The following is a 16,802-nucleotide window of genomic DNA, read 5'->3' as shown; positions in this document are numbered from 1 at the left end:
TCTCCCAAATTGTGGCGCCCAAGTGGCAGTTTTATGTAAGGAAACCATTTGTTTTTAAAGCTAATGGCCCATATCTGGCCTCAACGTCATCTTATTTTTTTAAAAAAAAATCATGCTCTAGGAGTTAAGCTCAGGTGCCATCGCATCCACTTTTAGTCAGGTGAGCTCGGTAACTCAGAGAATCTGTATTTATTATATGAAAATCACCTACTGAATAATTACACATTTAACTAAGCCTGCTCCCTTGTTTATAAAAACATCTTCTATGATTGCTTCCAGACGGCAGTGGAATAACACAATTATCACCAATAACGGACAGAGTTAGATTTGGTGTTTGGACGGAGCCTCCCACGTCAAACACGACTCTGTGCGGTCCCCACATGCTGTCCTTCCTGGGACTGGCACCCACCTCTCCCCTGCGCTGTCCAGGACCCTGGTGACCGGCAGCTCCCGTCCTCCCACCCCTCCCTCTCTGTGTCCTCCCCTGCAGAGTCCAAATCTCATTTCTTTGGGTTTGTTTGGAACTAACACACAAGGCTCCGCTCCAACGGCCCCCACCAGCCCGTTTTCCTGTACGGTTTTATATGTCATAAAAGAAAAGGATTCCTAATTCCACAACTAAACCTACACCATAAATCTGAGGCTTTCCACCCCCTAATGTGCTTATTCACTGTAATGACCTTGTTTTGCTTACTCTTGTCAGAGACCAACGTGGAATATTTGCATCTCCAGCCCCACTCCTTCACATCCTCCAGAGTCAAAAAGAAACAGCTATTAATACACAAAATCTATTAATATATTAATTCAGCTCAACTGGCAAAGCCTGTGAGCATCTAGCCCGGCACAGGACCACCAGATGCGACGGACCAGATCCTACAGCTTCCACGTCCTCAGGGGCCACCCTCTCTACAGGCTCTTCCTTGAAGCTCAGGAGACTCAGAGACGCTGTCAAAAAGTACATAAAACAGGAAAACTTGCGTGCCTGGGTCCTCACGCAGAGCTAGGTCTGTGTGATGGGTGGGTTGTTTCCTGAACCCGATTTCCTCATTGATGGTTGTGGAGCCAGCACCTGGGTCCCGGTCCTTCCCTGAGAAGTTCCGGGTCTGGGCTGGGCTTGAGCAGCTGGGTGTTGAGAGGCCCCCGTGATGGGCAGGTGTGGTCCAGCATGGCGCTTCTCGAAGGTCAGTGTGTGGAGGCCAAGAGCCTGCATTTCTAACAACCCCCCGGGAGGTCTGCGCAGGCCAAACAGGGATCAAGATTCTGGAGGGTTCTAAACCCTGGATGCACATCAGAACCATCCACACCCCCCACTGGGTAGGGTCTGTGGGCCGTCAGTCAGGGATCCCTCCCCTGGACTACACTGACTCATCATTCAGACGGTCTTTCTATGGAATTCAAGTCTGGGGCTCCGCGACCCAAAGACTGTAGGAGGTCAGGGCTCATCATTCTGATCACAGTGACAGTGGGGAGACTGTGCCTGGTGCCTGGTTCCCCAGAGTCACTGTGGTTCTCCTCTGATGACCCTCGTTCTCAACCCTCCCTCTGTGAGATGCTCCATGTTATTCCAAATAGATTCTTTTTTTATTTGTTAGATAAATTATCTTTCTATCACCAAAACTGAAGACACTTAACTGCTATTTTCTGTATTTAATGTGGAACTTTCCATGATTATTCTCAGCCCCCATGTTAAAATTATTTTCTTCGTCGTGATACAGTGATAACAACCACTGACCTACCTTACCCCCACCTCTGCCCCACTGGGGACTCCAACTCCCACCTCCTGCTTTATGTTTGGGTTTGACTTTGCAGAAAGAAGCTCAGGTAGGATGCTAAGTAGTGCTCCCACAGAAGAGATCAGAACTCCTGCCCAGGCCGACTCACTTCTTGGAAGGTAAAGCTGGAAGCGCCCAGAGTGTGGTCAGAACCTCCTTCCTCTTCTCTGCATCCCTGGTTCAATTTCTCTCTGCAGCCTCCTTCGCTTTTGCCCCGTAGAGACGTGTAGATCAAGGGTTTCAGAGACTTTCACCAAAGAACAATCTACCTGCCTTGCTCTCAGCCCTCGTGTCTGCTTCCTAGGATAAGAAATAGACGATCTTAGCGACTGGTCCAAGATTGACGCCAATAGCCGCTAACAGCTCAATCGTTGACTGCCTCTGGGGCTGCACGCTCTGCCCCTGGGATGGCAGCCAGCAGTGGATTTCAGGCACGTGTCTAGTACCAGCTGACACTGAGGGGAATTCAAGACTAGCCTGGCTCCGCACCCCGCCCCCAGCAGGCGTTGAGCCCCCCCCCCCCAACAAGGGTGGGTCTGCGGGAGACAGAAGTTTCCAGCCAAGGCTCCTGCACCTCGCGGCCCACACACTCGGCTCACAAGGTGACCTTGGCAGCCCGGCCACGGAACAACAGTGTGCTTGGCGCCCCCAGGCCTGGCCAGGTCTCTGTGACCACCTCGAGCATGGCAGTGCAGTGTGTGCCAGGGTTGACTTCCGAGGCCAGCACATAAAGGTGGTACAGCTCCACCAGGTTCTCCCGGGGTGTTTGCCTTCATACGCCAGGATGGGAAGAAGCCCAGCCACACGGGGAGGTCACAGGGGTGTCCCGGGCGACCATCAGCGGGGTCCCCGCTAGCAGCCAGCATCCGTGCACACGAGTGCGGGGCCCTCCGGGTCTTCCGTGAGGAGGCGGGTGCTGGGGAGCAGAGGTCAGCACGGGCAGTACTCCTCCCGGACCCTGAATCCGCATCCAGGAGCACAAGAGCGGGGTGCCATCTGACATCGGCAAGCATGGCACTTCATTAGGAAACAGTCAGAACCGGGTGTGGCCAGAGCAAAGGGCAGGAAAGCCCCAGTTTTAGGTCAGTGCTTCACCGTCAGGGTTAGTCTTCAGGGGGAGGCAGGCAGCTCACGGCCCATTTTCTCTCGTCTGCCTGCGTGGCCGCAGCATCAGGTCCCTGAATGTCCTCACGTCCTCTTGCACAGCAACTGGGCCCAGGCTGCTTTGCCCTGGGCATTGCAGACAAGCGTGTCTCTTGTTCTGTGGCTTTAGAGGGGACGCTCTGGACTGGCTGGGGGCCGTAAGCCCTGAGGCTTGTTGTGAGTTTGCAGTCAGTGCTAAGCTGCCCCTGCACTACTTATTCGTGAAGAATCTCCCACAGGGGTCCATCCTAGTTTACTGGACTTCTGTGTTAAGGCTTGGAAGCAAATTCCCAATTCATAATAAAATATCCCTTAGCTTTCCTTTGTCATTTTAACCTGCACTTGGATTTCCTTTAGAGATCTCATGGAGGAGAGAGAGGTGAGTAAAACAAGAAGAGATTTGTGTATGACTGAATCTCTGGCCAAAATGCTATTAGAATAGCATCGCATGAGAGCTCCATAGAGCATCAGTAGAGGAGAGAGGTGGGGGGGAGGGAGGGAGGGAGGCCCAGTGTTTCTGAATCACACACGAGAGTGCTACATGGGGACTTTCCACAGGAGAACCCATACCTGTGCCGTAAAGACCTGAACATCCTCCCTGTGAAGACACAGGCCACTCAGAGTTACCCGGTTACTTGATAAACAGGCCGGAACCCCAGGTGTCTCTTCCAGACGTATCTCTCAGGTTTGGAAGATAATTTAAGTAAGATTCAGTCTCCCTGCATCTCAGGTTGGTCACGTCCCACATACAGAGGGCGACAAATCTCCTCTATTTAAACCGTCCCAGATGCTGGGGAGGACATTAATGTCATGACAACAAAAGGCAACTGCAAGATACAGAGGCAGTGATGGGACAGATGGAGCCCAGGTAGGGCAGCCACAGGGGAGCCACCCCCAGCCGACATCCTCCCTGCCTTCACCGGGACAGGCATCCCGACCCTCCGGGGCAGCTGTCTACAGCAGGAGGGCCTGCACCAGGACATCTCAGCGTGTGTCCCACAGCATGAAAGCTTTATTAAAGCTGTGAAGGGAGTGTTCTAATCTCATACTTCTACATGTACCTGTCCAGTTTTCCCAGCACCACTTACTAAAGAGGCTGTCCTTTCTCCACTGTACATTCCTGCCTCCTTTATCAAAGATAAGGTGACCATATGTGCGTGGGTTTATCTCTGGGCTTTCTATCCTGTTCCATTGATCTATATTTCTGTTTTTGTTTGACCTAATGAAACTTAAAAGCTTTTGCACAGCAAAGGAAACCATAAACAAGACCAAAAGACAACCCTCAGAATGGGAGAAAATATTTGCAAATGAAGCAACTGACAAAGGATTAATCTCCAAAATTCACAAGCAGCTCATGCAGCTCAATATTAAAAAAACAAACAACCCAAAATCCAAAAATGGGCAGAAGACCTAAATAGACATTTCTCCAGAGAAGATATACAGATTGCCAACAAACACATGAAAGGATGCTCAACACCACTAATCATTAGAGAAATGCAAATCAAAACTACAGTGAGGTATCACCTCACACCAGTCAGAACGGCCATCATCAAAAATTCTAGAAACAATAAATGCTGGAGAGGGTGTGGAGAAAAGGGAACACTCTTGCACTGTTGGTGGGAATGTAAATTGATAGAGCCACTATGGAGAATAGTATGGAGCTTCCTTAAAAACCTACAAATAGAACTACCATACAACCCAGCAATCCCACTACTGGGCATATACCCTGAGAAAACCATAATTCAAAAAGAGTCATGTACCACAGTGTTCATTGCAGCTCTGTTTACAATAGCCAGGACATGGAAGCAACCTAAGTGTCCATCGACAGGTGAATGGATAAAGAAGATGTGGCACATACATACAATGGAATATTACTCAGCCATAGAAAGAAATGAAATTGAGTTATTTGTGGTGAGGTGAATGGACCTAGAGTCTGTCATACAAAGTGAAGTAAGTCAGAAAGAGAAAAACAAATACCGTATGCTAACACATATATATGGAATCTAGAAAAAAAAAGTTCATGAAGAACCTAGGTGCAAGACGGGAATAAAGACGGAGACCTACTAGAGAATGGACTTGAGGATATGGGGAGGGGGAAGGGTAAGCTGGGACAAAGTGAGAGAGTGGCATGGACATATATACACTACCAAATGTAAAATAGATAGCTAGTGGGAAGCAGCCACATAGTACAGGGAGATCAGCTCGGTGCTTTGTGACCACCTGGATGGGTGGGATAGGGAGGGTGGGAAGGAGGGAGATGCAAGAGGGAGGTGATATGGGAACATATGTATATGTATAACTGATTCACTTTGTTATAAAGCAGAAGCTAACACACCATTGTAAAGCAATTATACTCCAATAAAGATGTAAAAAAAAAAAAAAAAGCTGCGAAAGAAAAGTTTCTATAGTCAAATGAGGTTTGGAACAAGGAAATCAGGTTTCCTCCCTGTGGGAGCTTTAGTGAGTCTGATGTGTGATTCCCCAAACTTATCCCCAGACCCAGGGACTTCCATTCCCAGGGAAACTAAGAAACCGGATATTCTCTGGGTGGTACAAATGATTCTCCCTGACCGGTTAGTACAGCTGATTTGTATTTTCTTGTTTGCTTACCTATACATCACGTGTTTTGTTTGACTATATACTGCTTTTGTAGCGAAGGAATGTATTTTAATACAATAAAAACTTTCTGCCTCAGGTCAGGCTCGATCCTGAGGCCAGTGGACTGAGTCCAAGGTGGGGAGAGAGCTGTGTGCTCAAGCAGGAGGAGGGACGCTGGGGTGGGAACAGGACTGTCCCGACCTGATGCTCTGAGTGAAGTCCGGGGGCTGGGGCTGGAGCACAGCAGTGTAGGGGCTGCAGCGGCTCTGCCTCAGCCCTTCCCTGAATATTCCAGCCTCTTCCAAGACAAGGAGCTCTGAGCAGAGGGGGCCAGGCCTCTGCCCCCACCACCCCGCCAGCGGGAGGCTTTTCCTGAGCTCAGACCTTCCCCGGGCAGGTGGTGCAGGGGAGTTTTTAATCCATTCCCAAGGGCAGCTCATCCCAGAATGAATTTAGACAAACAAATGGGAATACACACTTTTTCTTTTTTTCATTTTTCTTCTCCAATTTTGAAAAACATAATTAATAACAAAACACTTGGGATCATGCAGCAAAGGTACTTTACAGGAACATTTATTATGCAAATAACCAAATTAATTACGTACATTTGCATCTTATTATTGAGAAGTAAAACAGCTTTAACATAATTGGCTCTATTTCTACCAAAATTATCATAGCCTAAGAAGAAAGGTCAGGGCGAGATTAACTTGGATTGGGGTTTTAAATCCTGCTCAGGGATTCTAAAGTTTTACAGAATACAATTTTTCTTACTTGGACAATGATTTTTTTAATCATAAAAATGAAAGAAATTTTAATAGAAATCCCACAATCTCCACCTCCAACTTCAAACTCTAATGCTTTTATACTGTATTTCTAACCCCCCTCCAAACATTGACTATAAATTTACATAGGTTTTACTTCAGTACTCTGTGTCTCATAGATATTATTAAAATAGTATTGTCTGCTCAAGATTTGTAGATTTTATTTAAGATTAAGGTGTCAAGAGGTTCTAAAGTTCCAAAGACAACCCTGCCCCAAAGTCACCCTATTGGATCCAGGCAATGGTGGTGTCCACTGGCCACCTCCTGCTCAGTCACCCCTTCAGGAAAGGCACTGGACTCGGGTGTCCAAGAGGCCCTTGAACTACAGGACATCATCTGGGCCAACTCAGGGTACAGGTGTTGTCCCCTCCTGAGGACACTCTCAGTGGCCACATCCCCTCTCAAATCACATTTTACCCTGAAGGGAATGGTGGAGGTGCACAGCCTATACACACAACACGGCTATACACACAACACCCACACCCTTCCACATACAACACACACTCACACACATAGACCTCCCTCACACACAACATAGCCATACACACCACACACACACACACAACACACAACACACACACAACACACACCACACACACACACACACACACACACACACACACACACACACACTTTCCTACCCACCCAGCTTCCTGTCCCCTCCAATTGTTTTACTCAGCAAATCATTGGAAGTTCTCACTGTTTTTTCCTTAAAAAGTTTCTGGTTGCCCTTTGTAAAGAAACTTCTTGGCATTTTAAATTTGAAATCTAATTCTAAGTCATTTGCAACAGAAAGAAAATTCATCCTTCCAAATAGTTTCTTTTTCTTTTATGGCAGCACAGTTCAAATTTATTGGGTTTGGAAAAAAATCCCAGGTTTGATTTGTGATTCTACTTCTTACCCCTCGGTGGCCGTGGAGCTCTCTGAGCCCTGGAATCTTCATCGGTGACAAGAAGAACGACCACTTCAAGTCAGAATCAGCCCAGCATGTTTCCATGAGCCAAATCTACACAAGCAAGGAAGATTTTCTAAATTAAAACACTTTGTCTCACACAAAACAATACTTAATTTTTTAAAAATATCAAAAACATTTCACCAAAAAACAGAACTAAAACAAATGTAGTAAAGTTGCAGAATACCAAATCAATATACAAAAATCTGCTGTGTTTCTATACGCTAATAACAAACTATCAGAATGAGAAATTAAGAAAACAATCCCATTTACAACTGCATCAAAAAGAATAAAATACCTAAGAATAAACTTAACCAAGGAGGTGAGAGACGTGCACACTGAAAATTATAAGATATTAATGAAAGAAATTGAAGATGACACAAATAAGTAGAAAACTATTCCATGCATGAGCTCCTGGAATGGAAGAATTAATGTTGTTAAAATGACCATACTGCCCGAAGCAATATACAAATTCAGTGCAAACCCCGTTAAAATTCCAATGGCATGTTTCACAGAAATAGAACAAACAACCCTAAAATTTGTATGGAAACACAAAAGACTCCAAATAGCCAAAGCAATCCTGAGAAAGAAGAACAAAGCTGGAGGCATCATGTTTCCTGATTTCAGACTGTATTACAGAACTACGTCGATTAAACAGACCCTGGGGGACTTAGATGCTGGGGGATCAGAGAGGGCAGACAGTGCGAGAGCGGGGAAGCCGGGAACGGGAAGCACCAGGAGGAAGATCTGGCGGCAGCGAGGGCAGGACGGGGTTCTACCCTCAACACTTACCTGCTGGGTAACCTTGGGCAGGTATTTCATCTTTCTGAGCCTCCCTCTGCTCACCTGTACCATGGACAAACTGAATGCACTGGTACCACCTCCCAGGAGAGCTGTGACATTGAGATGGATCTGCTTCCTACACCCCACCGCAGAGGAAAGATCAGCCTCTCCTCCCTCGCCCTCCCCTCAGCATGAGTCGGATGTAATACACCTTGATCATCCCAGGAGCTTCTCTCACCTTGGCCCTGGGACCACCTGGGTGCTGGCAGGAAGAAGCCTTTACAATGGTGTGTTAGCTTCTGCTTTATAACAAAGTGAATCAGTTATACATATACATATGTTCCCATACCTCTTCCCTGTTGCGTCTCCCTCCCTTCCACCCTCCCTATCCCACCCCTCTAGGTGGTCACAAAGCACCGAGCTGATTACAAACACCTCCTGGACAGAAAGCACTGCACGTTGATGATAGTAATGTGTTTTTGGAGCCATGAAACCATGGCATCCAGTAATCAGAGTGATCCCAGGATTCTGCAGGCAAATTAAATCCTTGTTTTCAAAATAACAGTGAGTTTGCTACTGGGTGCTGGATACTAAGTGCAGGATTATAGATCATTACACCTGTGAACTTGCTCCTTTGAGGTTATTAGTCGCTGATAAGATTGTGAGCCAGAGTAAATTCACCTTTGATTGTTTGTTTTGGCAAAAGGCATATCTCCAATATTCAAAATGTGGATGATCTACATTAAAACCATGAGTAACTTTTATTAAATAATATTAACACAATAATTAAAATTTTAAAATATATATTAGATGTTTATTTTATTTAATTAATTTTTATAAAATTCATTAAATGTTATCAGTCATTAGAACATACACATGCACGTACCTGCTTATTTACTAGCAAAGAGAAGGCTGATTCTCTGGGAGGACCTAGACCCCCTCCCTCCATAAAATGGTCCCACGATTTTCCTTCTCTCAGTAAGTGGCACCTCCTACCTCCTGTTTGCAGAGGTTACACACATCCTTGGTTTTGTTTTCACATTCACTCCATGAATCTTATTTTCTCCTCCAAGAAGGAGCTCAGTCTCTCTGCTTTTCTCCAGCCGAAGCAGCCACCGGTGTCCTGAGTCACCCAGTCCCCCTCCGTCTCCCTGCTCTGACCTTCCTGCCAAGAATCCGTCCTCACGAAGTGCCCAGAGAGGTGCGTGAAAACGCAGATCAGACTGCAGCGTGTCACCATCCAAAGCCCCCAGTGTCTCCCCGAGAGCATCCTCATCCTGACGCAGGGCCCTCGTGGCCCGGCCCCACCTGCGCCCTCCCACTCTCCCCAATTCCAGCTCCTGGGCTCTGGCAATGCCTACAACGTCCCTGTGCCTTTGCGTCGCTGATGCTCTGCCCTTCCTCACCCTCTGCTTGGGCTCAGGCATAACCTCAGACGTGCGTCCCTGAACCGGCTCCGGGAAGGATCACCCCTCTGCCTGTGACTGTCTCATAACACGATCCACGTCCTTCACTCCAAGCTAATACATCCTTGTTTTCTGTTTACTTGTTTATCAATACCTCTACCTATGGGAATAGGACTGTGTCAGGTAGAAGGTGAAACGCCTCCGAGCATCCTATGGTATGTCTGTCTTTAGCGTTCATTATGGGTTGCATCGTGTTCCCCTAAAATGTGTATACTAAGGCCTCACCTCCCACCCTGTAGCACGGGACCATGTTTGGAGATAGTGCCTTTGTAGAGGCGGTTAAGTTAGAATGAAGCTATCCGGGTGGCTTCTTCCTAAGCTAGCCTGACAGGTGTCCCTGTAAGGAGAGGAGATTTGGGCACCCGGAGACACACCGGGGGCTGCACAGGACGACCGTGCAGAGGGGCAGCAGGAGAGTGGCCGCCTGCACACCACGGAGAGAAGCCTCAGGAGAAACCAACCCCGCTGGCTCCTGGGCCCTGGACGTCCAGCTTCAGAACTGTGAGAAAACAAATCTCTGTGGTGTTTTGCCCCAGAAGCCTGAGCTGACTGATGCAGCTCCCCTCCCAATGAGACCCTCCCCAGGGACCCTTCACAGAGGTTTGAGATGGATGCCCAGCCCTGCCCAGACCAGGAGTCGTCAGGTGGCCCCTCCCTGGGATCCCGAGAAGACCTTCATCTGAGCCTAGCTCTGAGGCTGTGGGTCTCACAAGGACTGGACCATGTGGCTGAGGCCGCGGGAGCCTGGCACTGCTGTACCCAGGACAGATGACGTCAGCGCAAGGCAGGTGGAGCGAGAGAGTGAGGGCTTGACTTGGTTATTCTCTGATCATCGTGACTGAAAGTCACTTTTATCCCTGGGCTTTTCAGTTTAAGCCACTAAACACCCCTTTTTGCTTCTTTTCAGGGACGTGGAGTCCTGACTGGTGATCTGGCCTCTTCGTACCGCTGAAGTACGATTTCCAGGCTTACCGGGTGATGTTTCTGTTAATGTTTGGTGTTTATCTTTCCAGACTTTCCTGTAAGTATGCGAATGTAGGTACATAATTAAACACAGGCGTCGAATCAAATATAGGTGCAGGTATAGATATAGAAACAAACGTAGTTTTTTTAAAACAGCCAAATGCCAGGGGCCCCATCTGCCTGCCACCCATGCAAATCTATGTCAGGAGGCCATAGAGTTGTGATCAAGAGGCCAGAGGCTGACCAGCTGCCCAGGTCCACTGTCCGGCCCACTTGGAGGATTTACCCTTTTGGAGCTCGGGCTGCTCACCTTTAATGGACACCATAGCAGCACTACTTCACACCACTGTGATCATCAAATGAGATTATGCAAGAAAACTAACCTTATCTTCTAGCGAGTGTTGCCTGTACCTCTTAGTATAATGAAAGGGCTCTGTCCACAGAGCAGCGTCAGAGATTAGAAAGATCACCCCGGCAGAAGCATTACTGATGGATTGAAAGCAGCAAGAAATAGAGACCCCTGCCGTCCTCCTGCAGGTGAGGGGCTTTCCCGGGGAGGGGAAGGGGTGGGAGGCGGGGCCTCAGGAAAGGGGCAGGGTCGCTGGCCTTTCCTGCTCAGACTAGGTGCCACGGGGACAGGGGATAGGAAAACTGGGTTCCCTAGGGAATCAGGGGTGGGGGTGGAATTCTGATGGTGAAGAGAAAGAAGAAACTTGGTGAACGTCTGGAAGGGAAAGACTGATTCCCTGGGGCTGGAGGAAGGTCTCAAATGAAAACAGAGTAAAGATGAAGGGAGGGAGAAGAGATGGGGCTCTTCTTACACTGCGGATCCGCTCGGATCTGGGGGAGGTCTCCTCATCGCAGGAGGAGCTGCTGTGTCTCCAGGGGAACCCTCTGACCCCCACCTCTGAGCTGAGCCAGACCCTCCTGGAACCCAGGCCTGATCACAGGGTGTGTTCTCAGCCAAACAGCCCTTTTTTTATTGCCTTAGAAAGAGCCAGAGTGAGAGTATGGATCCTAGCCGGCCGGGGAGAGCCTTTCAGTGTTGGAGAGGTCACCTCGAGGGCAATAAGCTCCTTCCCTGGGGGCGGGGGAAGGACTAGGGGCTCGCTGCCAGGACACTCGGACCGCCCCCTGGGAATCAGATGAGGCCCAGGCCTCGGGAAGCTGTCTCCTCTCCCCAGGGCAGGCCTCTCCCTAAGCAGATGGGCTGCAAAAGGGGGTACGGTGGCGTGGGCCATGGAGTCCTTACTTTTAAAAAGCTCTCTTGCAACTATCCAGGTGGTTTTTGAAGGCCTTTAAATGTAGAATAGAGAGAATCGGGTTTCAGGCCTGGAAGGCAAGAGTCCAGCCAGAGTTTCTCAAAATCCCAGCGTGGCCGCCTGGGCTGTGCCGGTGAGAAGCGCGTTAACCTGGGAACATGTCAGGGAGCAGACACAGCTGCAGCCCCCATCCTAGAGGACTGCGCTGTAGATTGAATACGAATACACGTCAAATGCGTGAACAATGCTTTTACTTGACAAACAGTCCAACGTCGAGTTTGCCACTGTAATTGCTGCACCATATACACCTGGGATATAAGGACTGAAAACAGCCACTCTCCCACCCCTCCTGGGGGCTTGCAGGTTAGTGCTCTGTTCGAGCAGGGTGTGACCCCCAGGCTGGGTCTGTACCACATGTGGTCCCTTACATTTAGACTAGATAGGCTAGACCCCGGTCGGGCTAGACCCCCAGACTTCAATCTGGTGAGACTGTTCTGCTCGGGCAGTAAAGCACCGGTCACAGAACTGGACTTTGCGTGCCTAACACTTTCCAGTGGGAAACAATCTCTTTGGTTGAGCTTCCAAACCACATACTGGAAATCGTGTAATAAGGAACACGAGGGTCTTTAAAGCACCACCACCGGCCCTTCTCCTCTAAAACGGTTTCGAGCTGGGAACACCCAGACCCTTTTCTAATTAGAGGTTTGCTTCCAGACAATAAAAAGAAAGTCGTAAAGTTAAAATCCATTCAGCAAATTAATTGGCGTTGCCTAGAAAACTTAATAAGGAATATGGGAGACAGTACCTTTTCAACCTTGCAAAAATTTTAAGACAAAGGCAACGTCAACGGAAATGTTCTTGTAAATGAGACACCAAGATGTATGCATTTGCATTTTATTAATGGAAATTGTTTCCTGAGATTACACTGAAACTTGAATATTAAGTGCAATAACCATATGGTCCAAACCGCAGCTGTGCACGGAAGGCAGGTTTGGGGCAGAGGGGGCCGTGGGAGCTGCGATTAAGGGATCATTGTTTCCCTTCTATCCAGCAATAATGAATTTCGTTATCCTGGGTGTGAGCCAGCTAAACTGGTCTGCTCTGGATTAGGCTTGAAATCAGTGAAAGAGAGACCTGATTAAGTAGAAACAAAGACCTCTTCCCTGCTCCCCGGTGGATTTTATCCTTAGTCTGTGTTTGAGTGTGTACTCACTTCATCCATTTCTTTAAGCAGTTTCCACTCTTCGGTGTCTGTCTAAAGCTGCAGCCCCATGTCCTGCCGCCCCTCCCGGGGGGTCCCCGTCCACGTGCCCACTCAACCCCGGGGGTCTCAGTGCCCACCCCTCCACGCTGCAATGTCAGCACCACCCCTCCAGGCTCGAGCTGGCCCGTGGTCTCCAGTGACTCACAGCTGAAATGAGGCCAGTGGCCCCTTCTCTTCACAGCCTCCAGGATTCCAGCCTCATCAGCCTCATCACAACCTCCTGTCTCTGACCTTATGGCTTTCCGGTTTCCTTTATCCGTGTTATAGGTATTGATACTTGATTTGTTATCGGACACATCATTCATTTCCTCCGTAATCTACCTTAAATCAACCGTCTATCTTTATAGTTACTCAGTTAAAACAAAGCTTAAATTTCTGGTTCAACTGTCACTTGGTTGAAACTCCTAACCCTCTGCCCTAGAAAACCCGCACCAAGCTTTCTTCATTGTGACACTGGTATAACTGAACGTTACTGAAGAAAACGTCACACAAAAGGACAGACTGGTTCCACTATAAATTCACGACCACCCACCTCAACATGAGTCGGCAATCTTGTTTACTTCTCAGATAAACGCCTCCCATCCTGTTTTGCTCCTGTAGTTTTGTCCTGTGTCCTCTACTTTGTTCAAACCTCCCTCCCATTCTAAAGGAGATCCTTACTATGAGAACTGAAATCACAAAGCAGGGATTCCTTGTGTATCCCAGAGGAGGGCAGACATTCACTTTTCTGCATTTTCTCTATTTTTATTTCTTTCTAGTAAAATAAAAAAGTAGCATTTCTCCTATTAAAGTAGTGCATGCATACAGGACTTGAACATGTAGGCACTGCTCCCCGCCCTGTTTCAGAGAATGTTAGTAGATTCTCAACTGAAAATCACATAGGAGAGTCACTTTTCCTCAATAGCTCCAAACACCAGGTCTCCAGCTGCTCGTTTTGTGCCAAAGACAACAGAGGAGGACGGCGCTGAGGACGGCACAGACACACCTGCGGTTCCTGCTTAGGGAAACAGCTCAAGGGGGGCACACAGTCCCCCTCTGAACCCGGGCCGTAGAAACAAGGCGGGTGAGAAAGAAAACCTCTGTATCTGTCCAAAGAAAATAATCATTGTTTCTTTGTTCTGGGCTTTCTGCAGACTCTCAAAGCCTGAGAGAGAGAAGGACTAGATTTGAAGCTATTACAGATGAAGGCAGTAGAATAACAGATGCCACTGAAAACCCTGAGCCCGTTTATAACCCACAGGTCCAGCCCCCCGCTCCTCAAGCCCTTGGTCACAGCAGCTCTAGGAGCCAAGAGGGCAGTCAACTATCCCTCCTTGACCTGCTCCAACTGCCTTCTGACTCTGCCACCGACGGAGGCGGTGGTCGGAGCGGTCCAGAGGACGTGAAAGGAAGAGGGACCAGGATGCGGTGACTGGTGGGCTAAATCCACAGGCTCATGTCAGCATCGGGGGTCGCAGGCTCGTCCAGGCTCCCCGTGGTCTCGATACCCCAATCACCTCCCGTCCAGCTGTTGTTAAAGGAGCCGCCCTCCCACGTGTGGGAACCAGACGTGCTCCATAAGCAGGAACACGCTGCCTCCTGTGAACTCACTTTGTGTTTCTATGGCTGCGCCCCGAGAAATTACCACTGAGTGAAAACCTTCCTCTGCCTGCAGGACGGAAGCGCAGTCTTACATCTACTCTGAACATGCCAAGTTCGCTGGCCAGGATTACGGCAGCATCCCTCCCGTCCGGGTGCACCTGTCAGCCAGTGGCCCAGGCTCGAGCCTCAGCCACCGTTCAGTTTCATGAAGGGGTTGCCTCCTTGTCCCTGGATGAACCTATGTCAGAGTCACAGACAAGCTGAACCCGGCCTCTGGGTTTGTGACGCACACGGCAGTCTGTGCACCAAGCGCAACGAGGCCCGGGGCTGACACAGGACCAGGGACAAGAGGAATTTCCACTGATTTTCTCCTTATCACCTAACTCAGCTGCGGGGTTTCCAGAACGAGACGAGTGTGGAGGAGCTCAGAGGAGGGGGCACCCAGCCAACACCCCCTCCCAGCCGGCAGCTTCTCCTCCGCTCGGCTGTGCCATGACCCTTTCTCTCTGCCTTTGTGGTCAGTTCCCCTCCCTTTGCAGGCTCTCTCGTGAAACCTGCCCGTCGCCATCTCTTGGACGGAGTTGTTTTCCTCTCCCGGCCTGTCTCTCTCCCTGATCCCCTCCACCTCCATGCCTTCACACACAAGCACGTTTCCCTCCCTTTTCCCGTCCGTGTTATCCACGTGTCAGCTCCCCGTCCTCTTTGCGCCTTACTCCACAGCCCCGGTCTCGGCTCCGTCCACCCACCTCCCGCCTTCCTCTCCCCTCACACGTCATCACCTCCAGCCAGGAGTCCATCTCAAGCACCAGCTTCCCAGAAAGTCTTAAAAACAAACCAACCAACCAACCAACAAACATAAAACAAACAAAGCAACAAAAATGATCAAACAAAACCCGGAACCGTCTGGGATGAGGGGGAGGGGTTTGTTCGCATTCCAAGGTGAGCTGTTTTGTTTTGTTTTAACATCTTTATTGGAGTAAAATTGCTTTACAATGGTTAGTTTCTGCTTTATAACAAAGTGAATCAGCTATATGTATACATATATCCCCATATCCCCTCCCTCTTGCGTCTCCCTCCCACCCTCCCTATCCCACCCCTCTAGGTGGTCACAAAGCACCAAGTTGATCTCCCTGTGCTATGCGGCTGCTTCCTACTAGCTATCTATTTTACATTTGGTAGTGTGTATATGTCCATGCCACTCTCTCACTTTGTCACAGCTCCTCAAGTCCATTCTCTAGTAGGTCTGTGTCTTTATTCCCGTCTTACCCCTAGGTTCTTCATGACCTTTTTTTTTTTTCTTAGATTCCATATATATGTGTTAGCATACAGTATTTGTTTTTCTCTTTCTGACTTACTTCACTCTGTATGACAGACTCTAGGTCCATCCACCTCACTACAAATATCTCAATTTCGTTTCTTTTTATGTCTGAGTAATATTCCATTGTATATATGTGCCACATCTTCTTTATCCATTCATCCGATGATGGACACTTAGGTTGCTTCCATCTCCAGGCTATTGTAAATAGAGCTGCAATGAATATTTTGGTACATGACTCTTTTTGAATTATGGTTTCCTCAGGGTATATGCCCAGCAGTGGGATTGCTGGGTCATATGGTAGTTCTATTTTCAGTTTTTTAAGGAACCTCCATACTGTTCTCCATAGTGGCTGCATCAATTTACATTCCCAGCAACAGTGCAAAAGGGTTCCCTTTTCTCCACACCCTCTCCAGCATTTATTGTTTCTAGATTTTTTGATGATGGCCATTGTGACCGGTGTGAGATGATATCTCACTGTAGTTTTGATTTGCATTTCTCTAATGATTAATGATGTTGAGCATTCTTTCATGTGTTTGTTGGCAATCTGTATATCTTCTTTGGAGAAATGTCTATTTAGGTCGTCTGACCATTTTTGGATTGGGTTGTTTGTTTTTTTAATATTGAGCTGCATGAGCTGCTTGTAAATTTTGGAGATTAATCCTTTGTCAGTTGCTTCATTTGCAAATACTTTCTCCCATTCTGAGGGTTGTCTTTTGGTCTTGTTTATGGTTTCCTTTGCTGTGCAAAAGCTTTTAAGTTTCATTAGGTCCCATTTGTTTATTTTTGTTTTCATTTCCATTTCTCTAGGAGGTGGGTCAAAAAGGATTTTGCTGTGATTTATGTCATAGAGTGCTCTGCCTATGTTTTCCTCTAAGAGT

Source organism: Delphinapterus leucas, chromosome 7, assembly GCF_059928025.1.
Source record: "Delphinapterus leucas isolate spDelLeu-1000000601 "Yukka" chromosome 7, BTC_Dleu_Yukka2, whole genome shotgun sequence".
Lineage (NCBI taxonomy): Eukaryota > Metazoa > Chordata > Mammalia > Artiodactyla > Monodontidae > Delphinapterus > Delphinapterus leucas.
This window is presented reverse-complemented; position numbering follows the sequence as displayed.